Genomic DNA, 14,770 nt, shown 5'->3' on the forward strand with positions numbered 1-14,770 from the left:
ATCCAGAGGTTCTTTTTTACTCAAGTAGAAGTAGTAGAGGTAAGCTCTGGATTTATAAACTGGCCACTACCCCCCACCCAGGCCACTTTTTCAAGTCCTTCCAAGTGATGGATGGTTAAGTATAGCCAAGATTGAGAACTGTACCCTAACCCCTTTGCCTCTGTCTGACAAAACTGCAGCCTGAATTAACCCATTCTCAGTGCCTCTAAGCATTTGCACATTGCTGAAGGCTATTGGACAATCCAATAGACTGATTTCCACTAAAATCTCATGATCACCAAAATCAAATGAACCCCAGGACATCTAGGCCATCTTATATTTCTCTCTTTGCCTCTCACCACTTTAACAAGGTTTTCAACCACTCTCCTCAAATCTATCCCTCTCACTTTACTACCTCCCCTTCACTCTCTGCAGATAACATCACCACTTTCCTCCCAAAATGAAGCTAGCAAAGGGAAATTTCTTTCTGTATTTCAAATATACAAATCTACCTACAGTCATCCTTCCCCCTATTTACTCAACAATGCATTGAGTACCTACTATATGCTGGGCATACATCAATGAACCATACAAAGAAAGATCTTTACTTCCGTCTGGCCCTTGAGCTTATATTTTAGTGGGGAAAGACAGGAATAAAATAAGTGATACGGTGATTTAGAAAATAGTAAGTGTACTATGGAGAAGAATGGAAGTTTATAGGAAGGAGCTGATTAAGGAGTAATATTTTAAATAGTCATTGAGCAGATGACGTTTGAGCAAAGACTTGAAGGTGGTGAGAGAGCAAGCTATATGGGTGTTAGGAGAGGAATATTCCTGGCAAGGGGAACAGCAAGAGCAAAAATCTAGAGGCAGGAATGTGCCTGGTGTGTAAGAATAATAAGGAAAGCTGTGGGGTGAAATGTGACTGAGGGAAAAAGTTTTAGGAAGTGAGCTCAAATAGGTTAAAGGAGGGGATGAAGGGGCAGACCATGAAGTCTCTAATAAGCCATTGTAAGAAGTTTGGCTTTTATTCTGAGAGATGAGAAGCCATTGGAGAGTTAAAAGCAGAAAAGTGATGTTGGCTACTATATTAAGAATGTCCATATGACAAGGAAGGAAGCAGGGAAACTACCTAGGATGCTACTGCATTGTCCTAAGGTCACTGTTTCAAAACAGGAGTTAAGCTTCCTCTCTAAGGCCATTTCCTTCACATATACTTTCCTTCCACCTCTTGAGTTATACTGACAATTATCTCTTTGTATACTTAAACTCTCCCTTTTATCTAGATCATATCCATTGTTTCTAAACACATCTGAATCCTATGTCAAAATAAACCCTTCCTTGACCCCATTGCTGCCCTGTCAAATTCCTTACTTCAGCCAAATTTTCAGTAAGCCTTGTCTCTGGGATCTCATTCGTTTCATTCTTCACCTCTTTATTCATATTCCAGGTTGCTATCATCTGACATCTGCGCCTATAATATCACCAAAATAGATATTCCTAATGTAATTTTTCTTCAAGAGAGTGCTAATTCTCCAGGGGACATTTGGAGATATGTGGCAGTACTTTTTGGTTTTGATTTGTATATTTTTGGTTATGACTTACAGATGAAAGGTGCTACTAGTGTTTAGTTGTCAGAGGTCAAGGATACCTAACATACTGCAATGTGTAGGACAGTCCCTCATGTTTAAGAATTATCCTGCTCAAAGTATCAATATCGACCTCTTGAAAAATAATCTTGGGCACCTGGCTTACTCAGTTGATAGAACATGTGATTCTTGATTGTGAAGTCAAGTTTGAGCCCCACATTGGGTGTAGAGATTACTTAAAAGAAACAAAAAAAGAAAAAGAAAGATTTTTGAAAAATACTCTTAAGGTCACCAATGACTTTTATATACCTGTCTTCACCAAAGATTTTACAATCTTTTTCCTAGAACCTTAGAATATTTGCCATTGATAGCTACTCTTTTTGAATTACATTTCTCTCTTGGCTTCTATAATACATCACATTTTTTGCTTTCTTTCTACCTCTGGCAGCTCCTCTCATTCCTTTTTGCAGATTTATCTTCCTCTCCTCCACTACCAAGTGTTGAGGTTCTCCAGGAATCAGTCTTTGGGGGGTGATGTCAGTAAAAATGGCCATTATGGAACTCCAAGGACTGTCCTCCACATAAACAGCAAATAATTTGGCAAAAATTATCAGAATCAAGTTTATGTGAACTCTGGAAATTGGTAAAAGTTTACAATAACCAGGCAAACATTTAATCAAGATCAAGGTAACTGAGTACCAATTGGAAGCTTTGTGTTACCGACACTTACCCTAATCCCATTTCTTCAGACCCAGTTCAGTGGCAGTTTTGGACAAGAGCCTACATTTCTGGTGTAGGTACCTGGTGCCAGAGGTAGCAGAATGGACTTTGTTCTCAAAGGATTGTAGTAATTTATTTTGTCTGGTGGCTCTCTGAAGGCCTGGTGCAAGGGCTTGTCCTTATTTTGCCTAACTTGGAGCTCTCCTGAGGCAGAAAGGACTACTCAGGAGATATTAAAGACAAATTATTAGCTGCTGCCAGTGAGGGAAAGGAATAATAAGCAAACAATAGACACAACAAAAAGCCTGGGAGGAAGGCCTGAAGAGTGAGATAGTTTGGAGAACAAAATCATTGAAAAGCTCCTACATATTCCTAGGAATTTGAAGTGCTACCTAGGGGCACCCACCTGGCTCAGGTTGTAGAGCATGCGACTCTTGATCTTGGGGTTGTAAGTCCAAGCCCCATGTTGGGTGTAAAGATTACTTAAAAATAGAATTAAAGAAAAAGGCTACCTATATATCTAGGGTGGGGAAAATACACAGAAAAACTTGCAAAGTTCCTAAAGTCTCACTTCTGACTAACATTCAGGCTCTGCTCAGAAAGAAAGTGAAAGATAAGGTAGATTTATAAATTGCCCATTTGAATGATAAAGACATGTCCCAACACACCTGCAAAGAGCCCTCTGACAAAGCCTGGAAATTGTTTTCTTCATTCTTTGGTTATAGACATTTAAGAAAATCTCTCTTTAATCACTAGCTGACCACTAAGCCAACAGAATAGAAATTTCAGTGGTCACACATAAGAAGGGATACAGACTTCACAAAGTTAGCTCAGAAAAGTCATTAAACAAACAACAACGATCACAATAAGCAGAAACAACAGGGAGGGAAGAGATTCTGATTTCCAGACTTTCCACATTATGATAATTAAAATGTCCAGTTTTCAACACAAAATAACAAGGTAGAGAAAAAAAAATGTGGCCCATATACAGGAAAGAAAGAAGTTAATAGAAACTCTTCCCAAGGAAGCACAGACATTGGACTTACTAGACAAAGATTTTCCACCAACTATTTTTAAATAGGCTGGAATAGCTGAAGGAAACTATGGAAAAAGAACTAAAAGAAATCAGGACAGTGTATCTCACCAAACAGAGAATATTGATAAAGAGGTTGAAATTATAAAAAGGAACCAAGTAGAAATTCTGGAGTTGAGGGCAACTGGATGGCTGAGCGGTCAAGCCTCTGCCTTTGGCTCAGGTCATAATCCTGGGGTCCTGGGATCAGGTCCCACATCAAGCTCCCTGCGAGGCTATGCCTGTGTCTCTGCCTATGTCTCTGCCTCTCTTTGTATGTCTCTCATGAATAAATAAATGAAGTATTTTTTAAAAAAGGAAATTCTAGAGTTGAAAAGTACAATAGCTGAAATTAAAAATTCATTAGAGGGATTCAACAGTAGATGTGGGCTGTCAGAAGAAGGAATCGGCAGACTTTAACACAGGTCAACTAAGACTACCTAAGCTGGGGAGCAGAAAGGAAAAGGAATGAGGAAAAATGAAGAGAGCCTAAGAGACCTGTGGGGCAGCATCAGGTATACGAATATATGCATAACAGACATCCCAGAAGAAGAGAGAAGGAAAGGGACAGAAAGAATATTGGAAAAATAATGGCAAAAAACTTGCCAGATTTGATGAAAAACATGAATCTAGGTGCCCAAGAAGCTCAATGAACTCCAAGTAGGATAGATTCAAAGAGACCCACAACAGGACACATTGTAATCAAACTGTTGAAAGTCAATGACAAAGAATCCTGAAAGCAGTAGGAGAGAAGTGAATCCTCACATAGGAGGGAACCTCAATAAGATTTAACAGCTGATTTCTCACCCGAAACTATGGAAGCCAGGAGACAGTGGAATGACATTCAAAGTGCTGAAAGAAAATCTGGTTAGCTAAGAAATCTATATCCAGAAAGGCTATGCTTCAAAAATGAAGAAGTTAAGATATTCTCAGATAAACAAACACTGAGATAATTTGTCATTAGTAGACCTGTCCTACAAGAAATACCAAAGGGAGTTCTTTAACCTGAAATGAAAAGACTCTAGAGAGTAACTTGAACCCACATGAAGAACTGTTAAAGGTAACTCTGTGGGTAATATAAAAGTCAGAGTTAATGTATTTTTGGTTAATAACTTCTTTTTTTCTGTATGATTTAAAATACAACTATGAAAACAATAATGATAAATCTGTGTAATTGGGCACATAATGTATAAAGATGTAATTTGTGATAACATAAGAAAGAATGAAGCATAAAAGTAAAGATGCTTTATACCCTTGAAACTAAATTGGCTTTTATTTTTAAAATATTATAAGTTGCTAATTATAGTCCCTAGGGCAGCTATTAAGAAAATAACTAATGTAATAAAACAAATGACAAGAGAAACAAAAGATAGACTAGAAAATACCTAACACAAAAGAAGTCAGTAGTGGAGGAATTGAGCAACATAAAAGATGTGCAACATATGAAAAAGCAAATGGCAAAGTAAGTTTTTCCTTATCACTAATCACATTAAATGTAAATGCATTAAACTCCAATTAACAGGCAGAGAAGTTGGCAGAATGGATTTTTTTAATGTTCTAATTATATCCTATCTACAAGAGACTCACTTTAGAATCAAAGAATCATATGAGTTGAAAGTGAAAGTATGGGAAAAGATATTCCAACATACAACATAGTTCAAGTACATATGGAACAGTCTCCAGTATAGAATATAAGTTGGCCTATAAAACATTTCTCAATAAATTTTAAAAGATTGAAATTATGTCAATTATCTTCTCTGACCATAATGATCAAAGAAGAAATTACAAGAGAAATTTTAATATATTTTAAGATGAATAAAAAAGAAAATACAGCAGACTGAAACATGTAATGCAGCAAAAGCAGAGCTCAATGGGAAATTTATAGCTGTAAATTATAAAACTAAAATTATAGCTGTAAAGCCTACATTTAAAAAGAAGATCTGGAAATAATAACCTTCTGCCTTAAGAAATTAGAAAAAGAAAAGTAAATGAAACCCAAAGCAAGCAGAAGGAAGGAATGAGCAAAGAGCAGAGATAAGTGAAATAGACAATAGAAAACAGAAAAATCAATGAAAACAAAAGTTGGTTTTTTTTTTTTTTAAAGATGTTATTTACTTATTCATGAGAGACACACAGAGGAAGGCAGAGACATAGGCAGAAGGAGAAGCAGAGGGAGGAGCCTGATGTGGGATTCGATCCCAGGACCCCAGGATCACGACCTGAGCCAAAGGCAGATGCTCAACCACTGAGCCACCCAGGTGCCCCCAAAAGTTGGTTCTTTGCAAAGATCAATAAAATTAACAAACCTGTAAACAGAATTAACAAGGAAAAAAAAGAATTCAAATTACTACAATCAGAAATAAAGTGGAAACATTACTATTATTGCTACCAACTTTATAGAAATAAAAGAAATTGTTAACGATTATATGCCAAAAAATTAGATGATCTAAATAAAATAAATTCCTAGAAACAAACTATCACAACTGACTAAATAGAATAGAAATATAACAGGACAAGAGACTGAATCAATAATCAAAATACTTCCAAAAAAGAAAAACCAAGAGCCATATGGCTTCCTTGGTGGCTTCTATCAAACATTTGAAAAACACCACCAGTCCAGGGCTCCTGGGTGGCTCAGTCAGTTGAGTGTTCAACTCTTGATTTTGGCTCAGGCCATGATCTCAGGGTTGTGGGGGCAAGTCCTACATGGGATTCCATGCTGGGCGTTGAGCCTTCTTGGGATGCTGTCTCTCCCCCCTCCACTTCCCCCTCTCTCCCTCTAAAGAAAAAAACAAAACAAAACAGTCCTTCTCAATCTGTCACACACACACAAAAATATATATATAGGAAGAGGAAACACTTTGTAACTCATTCTAAGAGTTCAGCATTACCCTGATACCAAACCCAAAGACAGCAGAAAACAATAAAACTACAGACCAATATCCCTAATGAATATAGATACAAAGATCTCAACAAAAGTAATTCAGCAGCATAGTATTTTTTTTTAAATTTTATTTATTTATGATAGGCACACAGTGAGAGAGAGAGAAGCAGAGACATAGGCAGAGGGAGAAGCAGGCTCCATGCACCAGGAGCCCGACATGGGATTCGATCCCGGGTCTCCAGGATCGCGCCCCGGGCCAAAGGCAGGCGCCAAACCGCTGCGCCACCCAGGGATCCCTCAGCAGCATAGTATTAAAAAAAAAAAAGAGTTGCATGCTCTTTAAGAAAAAGGATTATATACTATGACCAAATGGAATCCACAAAAAATTATTAGAGCTAGTGAATAAACTTGGCAAAATCGTAAGATACAAGATCAATATACAAAAAGCAGTTGTCTTTCTCTACATTTGCAATGAATATTCCAAAAATGATATTAGGAATACAATTCCATTGACGGCATTGAAAAGAATAAAATACCAACAAATAAATTTAAATGAGGCAAAAGAGATGTACACTGAAAACTAAAAAAAAATTTTTTTTTTAAAGATTTTATTTGTTTATTCATGAGAGACACACACACACACACAGAGGCAGAGACAGGCAGAGGGAGAAGCAGGCTCCATGCAGAGAACCCAATGTGGGACTTGATCCCAGGACTCCAGGATCACACCCTGGGCCAAAGGCAAACACCCAACCACTGAGCCACCAGATGTCTCCACCACTGAGCCACCAAGGCATCCCCATTGGGGTGTTTTTTTTTGTTTCTTTTTGTTTTGTTTTTTGAAAACTAAAAAACATTGTTGAAAGCAATTCAAGAAGACCTAATGAATGAAAAGATATTTCTGTGTTTATCAATTGGAAGACTGAATATTGTTAGAATGACAATATTTCCTAAATGGATCTACAGATTCATTGTAATACCTATCAAAATTCCAATTGCTTTATTTTTTTTAGAAATTGGCAAGGTGACCCTAAAATTCATATGGAATAACAATGGTCCCTAAACAACCTTGAAAAAGAATAAAGTTGGAGGACTCATACTTCCTGATTTTATAACTTACTACAGGGACACCTGGGTGGATCGGTCAGTTAAACTCTTAATTTTGGTTCCAATCATGTTAAGGTCATGAGATCGAGCCCTCTGTCGGGCTCCACACTGCTGCTTCAGATTCTCTCACTCTTCTCTGCTTCTGCACCACTCCCCTGCTTCTGCACAATAAATAAATAAATAAATAAATAAATAAATAAATAAATCTTTTAAAAAATTACTATAAGTGTGCAGTTATGAAAACAATGTGTTACTGGCAGAAAGGTAGATATATAAATCAATGTAATAGAATTGAAAGCCCAGAAATAAACCCATACATCTATGATCAATTGATTTTTTTTCAATTGATTTTTGATAAAGCTATTAAGACAGATCACTATGGGAAGAATTGTATTTTCAATAAATACTGCTGAGAAAACTGGATATCAGCGTACAAAGGAATGAATTTGGAAACTTCCCTCACACCATGTAACAACAGTAACTCAAAATGAATCAAAAGACCTGTGTGGAATAGTAAAACTACACAAATCCCAGAAAATATTGGGGCAAATCTTCACGACTTTGGGTTTAACAGTGGATTTCCAGGTCAAGATCAAAAGTACAAGTAACAAAATGAAAAATAGATAAATTGCATTTTATCAGGGGCACCTGGGTGTCTCAGTCAGTTAAGAGTCTGCCTTCATCTCAGGTCAGGATCCCAGGATCCCAGGGATTGAGACCTGCATTGGGCTCCCTGCTCTGTGGGGAGCCTGCTTCTTCCTCTCCCTTTGCTTGTCGCTCCCCTAGCTTGTGCTCTCTCTCACTCTGTGTCAAATAAATAAACAAAATCTTTAAAAAATTTTTAAATTGGACTTTATCAAAACTTAAAACTTCTGTGCATCAAAAGACATTAGGAAAAAGAGCCCACTGAATGTGAGAAAATATTTGCAAGTCATATATCTGTTAAGGGTCTCTAACCTAGAATACATAATAATTCTTGTAATAAATTCATCTTGTAATTGATGAATAAAAAGGCAACCCAATGTAAAAATGGGCAAGGATTTGAATAGATATTTCTCTAAGGAAGATATTTTAATGGCCAAGGAGTATATGAAAAGATGCTCAACATTGTAAACCATTAAGGAAATGCAAAGCCCTTAATACCCACTGGGATGGCTATAATTTGAAAAGAAGTATTAGCAAAAATATGGAGAAATTGGAACCTTTATAAATTGCTGGTGGGAATGTAGAATACTGCAACCACTGTGGAAAACAGTTTCTTAGTTCCTCCAAAGTCTAAACATTGAATTACCATATGACCCAGCAATACTACTTCTAAACATATGCTCAAGAGAACTGAAAATAGATATTCAAACAAAGTTTGTCCATGAATGTGTATAGCCAAATATTAACCAAAGAGTAGAAACACCCCAATGTCCATCAACAGATGAATGGAAAAACACATTGTGGGATCCATTCAATGGAATATTATTCAGACATAAATCAGAATGAAGTACTGCTACATAGATCAACCTTGAAAAACATGCTAAGTGAAAAAAGCCAGGCACAAAAAGCCACATATGGGATTATTCCATTCAAGTGAAAAGTCAAGAATCTGTAAATCCATAGATGTAAAAAGTATTAGTATTTGCCAGGGGCTAGTGAGAGGCAAGACTGGGGAGTTACAGTAGTAATGGATATGGGATTTCCTTGTTGAGTGATAAAAATGTTCAAATTTAGTGGTGATGGTTGCAAACATTGTGAATGTAAAGAAAGTCACTGAATTGTGCACTAAAATGGTTAAAATGGTGAATTTTATGTCATATGAATTTTATCTAAATTAAAAAAAAAAAAAAACAAAATCAGTCTTTGTCCTCACTATTTTTTTCCAGGCAATCTTATCCACTCTCATGGTTTCTGTGTATAGCTACCATCTATACACAGATGACTCACTAATCTGTATCTCTAGCCCAGATCATTCTTCCTGAGTTCTAGGCCTGAGTGTCCAACTGCGTATTTACCTAACACCTCCACATGTATGCTTTAAATGTATGCTTTGAAATATACACAGTTGTGCTCATTACTTCCATTTCAAGCTGGATCATCCTTGAATGTTTTAATAAGGACTAAAAATAGTCCTCATTGAAGGTTCACTATGTGGTAGGGCTTAAATAAGCATTTTATATCTACTAATTCATTTAATCCTCACAAGAAGCTCGTATGTTATTACCTGCTTTTTGAAGTGAGAAAATAGAAAAGCAAAATAACTTGTTCATATTGCATATCTTGTAAGGCTAACTTTGAACAGAGGTATCCTGACTTCTCAAAATCTTTGCCCTTAATGATAATGCTAGACCACCATTCACCTTTTTATTGAAGTCCAGAAGACATCCTTGTCACTTGCTTCCTTTACATGTCATATCCAGTTCATCATTAGATCTTGATGATTTAATTTCATCAATTTCTGTTAGCCCATCTAGTTGCATTCTTTTCTTTTTTAAAGATTTATTTATTCATGAGAGACACACACAGAAAGAGGCAGAGACACAGGCAGAGGGAGAAGCAGGCTGCATGCAGGGAGCCTGACGTGGGACTCAATCCCCAGACCCAGGATCATGCCCTGACACACAGAGAGAGACAGAGGCATAGGCAGAGGGAGAAGTAGGTTCCCTGCAGGGGGCCTGATGTGGGACTCAAACCCAGGACCCCAGAATCACGACCTGAGCCAAAGGCAGATGCTCAACCACTGAACCATTCAGGTGCCCCTATCTTTAATTTTTGATGCATTTTGCTCACCCTATAAACTTTGAACACTGTAACTTCTATTTTTCAAGATGAGGCAAAACCAAAAATATGGTGCAAAAGAAAATTCACAATTGTAGACTTACATTTGCCTTATAGTTTTTATCTTGATTGAGGGTAATAATCACAGATCCTTACAGATCGTTTGATATCCAAGAAAAAGTTTTAAAAGAAGTAGCAATATGTATATAACATAATATATATGTATAAATCCTCAATATATGAGAGTATCTTAAGAATTTATTGAAATATGTAAAACAATTGGACTAAATTAAAAGCCATTAATTTCCTGGATAGAATAAGTTAATCTTTTTATTGTTTTGCTTTTTAGTTAAACTCTACAGTCCAACATGGGGCTTGAACTTGCAATGCTGAGATCAAGAGTCACATGCTCCACTGTCTGAGCCAGCTAGGCACCAGGGATAACTTAATATTGTAAAGGAGGACAGTGCTTCCAAATTAATATACAAATGTAATTCCAATCATAATCACAATGTGGGTGGAGTAAGGATTGTATTTGAAAACTTAATTCTAAAATTCATGAAATAAATTCATGAAAAATTCAAAATTATGTGAATGATGAAGGGGAGCTTTTCATACCATACATTAAAATTTACTATAAAACTAAAGTAATTTAGAATGTATGTTATGGATGTTGGAAGAGACAAATGCTATATGGAACAAAATAGAGAATCCAAAAATAGATCCCAGAAGAAGACATTCTAAAATCAGCAGCAAATTAATGGAATATTCAAGAAGTGATAGTGAAGCAATTCTGCAGAAAAAAAATATTAGATTCCCTCTTCACATAATATTCCAAAATAAATTCTTAGTATATTACATCTCTTAATATTAAAAATTGAAGTATAAACTACAGAAATAAAATGTAGAATAGTTTGATTCTAGGAATAACAAGACACGAAAATCAGAGGCCATGAAGAAAAGACTGATAGATTTGACACATACAAATTTAAGACTTCTTCATGATGAAAAATACACCACAAATAAAGTTAAGAGATAAATTATGGATTTGGAGAAAATAAAAGCAATACCTATAAGAATTGAGAAGTTAATGTGTATACTTACATTAAAGATGTCATAAAATTAGTAAAAAGACTAACTCAACAAAATGAAATACAAATGGCTGATAAACATACCAGAAGTGTTCAGCTTCACATATAAACTAAGAAACAGAATAAAAGTAATAATGAACTTCCAGTTCAACTCTAAACTGAGCACTTACATACACCTCCCTTTCAAGGTTCTATTTTATTTTACTATATATATATATATATATATACCCTATGTTTATCACCTCATTATATCTTTATTCTACCTCGGGCACAAAGTAGTTAAATTTGTTGGTCAAAGTCAAAGGAATAATAAAAGCGGAAGGCAGAATTGGGGCAGTTTAGTTCCAGGATCTGCCCTCTAAACCACTAACCTGCACTAGATACTCCAAATGAATTAAAGCAGAGCTTTCCAGTGTGATCTGTGAGTAGTTAAGATCTTCTTTCAGAAGATCTATGAAGTCACAACTTCTTATAATAAAACATTATTTAACTTTTTCATTCCCTTTCATGAATGTGCAGTGAGGTTTTACTGAAGCCACATGATGTGTGATATTGCAAAAGCCTGACTACAGAAGCAGATATGAAAATACAGCTAAGTTCCATTAAGCCAGATATTAAAGAGATTTACAAAAATGTAAACAAAGTTACTCGTCTCTTGTTTTGAAACATACAGTTATTTTTCATAAATCTATTTGTTAACATGTGATTTATATTATTTAAAATGATCAGTAAATTTTTTCAAATTTTCTGTTTTAATTTCTAATATGTTAAACATGAGTAGCTAAAACTCACATCAGCAAAAGTTCACTAATTTAAAGGATCTAAAGACATCCTAAGACCACTAAGTGTGAGGACTACCAAATTAAAGAATTACCTTCAGACAACTGACATTTTTCTCACATATACAGAGCATGTCTTGTGAGAATCTGTGGGCTTTTCCCTCCAAAAAAGGAAATTTTAAGAACTATTCTTTAGGCTAGAGCAGTGTTTCACCTAGCACGATAGAAAACCATTTGTGATGGTACTATGCTACCATCAGCACATTTCTGCTCCCCGAGTACAAGTTTGTACAGGTACGAACTGTCCACTGAGCAGTACCTACTGTCCAATAAGTAGTCTCACCTCATCATGCTGGCGAATGTAATTGGGCCCACTGTCAGGGCCAAGGCATACTTATCTCGGGCCACTAGCAAGGGATGTCCTGGATGACAAAGGAGTAACTGATGTTTATAATCTACTGTGGCTGGAAGGTACCTGATTCTGGTTCTCCAATACAATATTGATTTTAAAGTTTTCTTTTAAGATACATTTAATTTTTTAAATCGAGTTTATTCAAAGGAAAGTGTTAGAAAAAATATTAACATATTAACATTAACATTGAATATGGCAAAAATTGTTAGGTGAGGGAAGTTTGAGAAACAGTCCTAAAGTGCAAATCCTTGATCTGTCTGGGGTAGGTTTTGATATAGTTTTTGGGATTGAGAAAAAGAGGGAGAACCTTCAGGTAACACCACACACACACACCAAGGGGGATAGAAAAGGAAGAATAACTCTGCCTAAGATTCAAAGATCAAATCCTTTCACTTTCGCATTTGTGGGGGATTTCTAGAGTACTTGTTCTTTCTCCCATGAGATCTGCTTGTCAGTATGTTTCATTCACTTACACAAAGCTTGTGTTCATCCCATGAGTCTTCCACCTCTCAGCCACCATTGTGGACTTAATTACTCCTTAAAACACTTGGTGAAATCATATATCTGATAGGGGATTGACTTCCAGAATATATAAAGAACTCCCAACAATAACAACAAACCTGATTAAAAATAGACAAAGGACTTGAATAGACATTTCTCCAAGGAAGATAAACAAATGGCTAATAAGCACATGAAAAGTGCTCAATATCATTAATCATTAAAGAACTGCAAATCAAAACCACAATGAGGTACTACTTCACATCCACTAAAGTGGCTATCATTTTTTTTAATGGAAAATATTAAATGTTGAGGAAGATATGGAGAAACTGGAAAACTTGTGCATTGCTAATAGGAATGTAAAATGGTGCAGTCACTATGGAGAATAGTTTGGAGATGCCTCAAAAACTTAAAAGTAGAATTAGCATATCATCCAGCAATTCCACTTCTGGGTACATAGAAAAGAAAGCAGGGAGTCAAACAGACGTATATTTATTTTTTAAGATTTATTGTTTTAGATAGGGGAAGGAGAGAAACCCTTAAGCAGACTCCTGCTGAGCACAAAACCTAACGTGGGGCTCCATCTCATGACCATGAGATCACAACACTAGCCAAAACCAAGAGTCAGACTCTTAGCCAATTGTGTCACCCAGGCACCTCAACAGCTATTTATACACCAGTAATTCATAGAAGCATTATTCACAATAGCCAAAAGGTGGCAGCAACCTAGTGTCTATTGACAGATACATGGACAAACAAAATATGGTACACACACACAGTGGAATATTATTCAGCCTTAAAAAGGGAGGAAATTCTGACACATGCTACAACATGGATGAACCTTGAAGACTTTATGCTAAGTGAAATACACCATAAAAGGACAAATATTTTATGATTCCATTTATATGAGGTACCTATTTTAGTCAAGTTCACAGGGATAGAAAGTAGAGTAGAGGTTATCAGGGGCTAAGGAAGGGGGGTTATTAGAGAGCTGTGTTTATGGGTACAGAGTTTCAGTAGGATATGATAAAAAAGAGGAGGTGGATGGTAGTGATGTTTGCACAACAATGTGAATGTACTTAATGCCACAGAACACTTAAAAATATTACCACAATTAAAATAAAACACTGTGTGTGGAATTATTATCTATATAACTTAAAGTACAATCTGAATCATAATACTGCATGTCTCATATGAAATGGATAATCAGACATACAGAGCAGATGATCCCAAGGTACGAATCAATGCCTACTCAACAGAACCACAGCATTCAATGTAATTTGCATGGCATCATCTACTTGTATGTATGCTCATTTACTCGCAGATTAAAATTTTAGACTGATGAAACATTGCTTCTGGGTCTCCATTTGGGGGTTTACTTTTCTTTTGCAATCCTGATAATATTACAATAGAGCAGCTGTGTCCATAAGGGAAGTTCTCAGTTGTGCCAGGAAGTTACCCCAAAACAGAAGCACCAGTTATCCAACTATGAGGCAACTCCCCTTGGCCAGGGAGTTCAAGTGCTACAGTAACAGTTGCTCAGGCCTTACTATGTAGATCCCTGGTTTATCCAGACTGTTTTGAGGTGCAAACTTCCCTATGCAAACTTCTTTTTGCAAAACAGTATTAAACTTAAAGAGAATGGTAAGCAACTTTTTAAAATAAGAAAGCCAATTTTTATTTTGGAAAAGTTCATAATTTCATCTACTTTTACTCTTTTATTCTCACTGCAATTACTCTTGTGAATGAAAAGAATGAATAGTTTTATTTGTTGTAGTGTAGTAACTACATGCTTTAGCAAAAGTTCTCTGTCTTCTATCTATAAAAAAGAGTTTGTCATTGCCTTCAAAGGCTTCTATGTCATCCATTAGATATT

This window comes from Vulpes lagopus, chromosome 8 (genome assembly GCF_018345385.1).
Source record: "Vulpes lagopus strain Blue_001 chromosome 8, ASM1834538v1, whole genome shotgun sequence".
Classification (NCBI taxonomy): Eukaryota; Metazoa; Chordata; class Mammalia; order Carnivora; family Canidae; genus Vulpes; species Vulpes lagopus.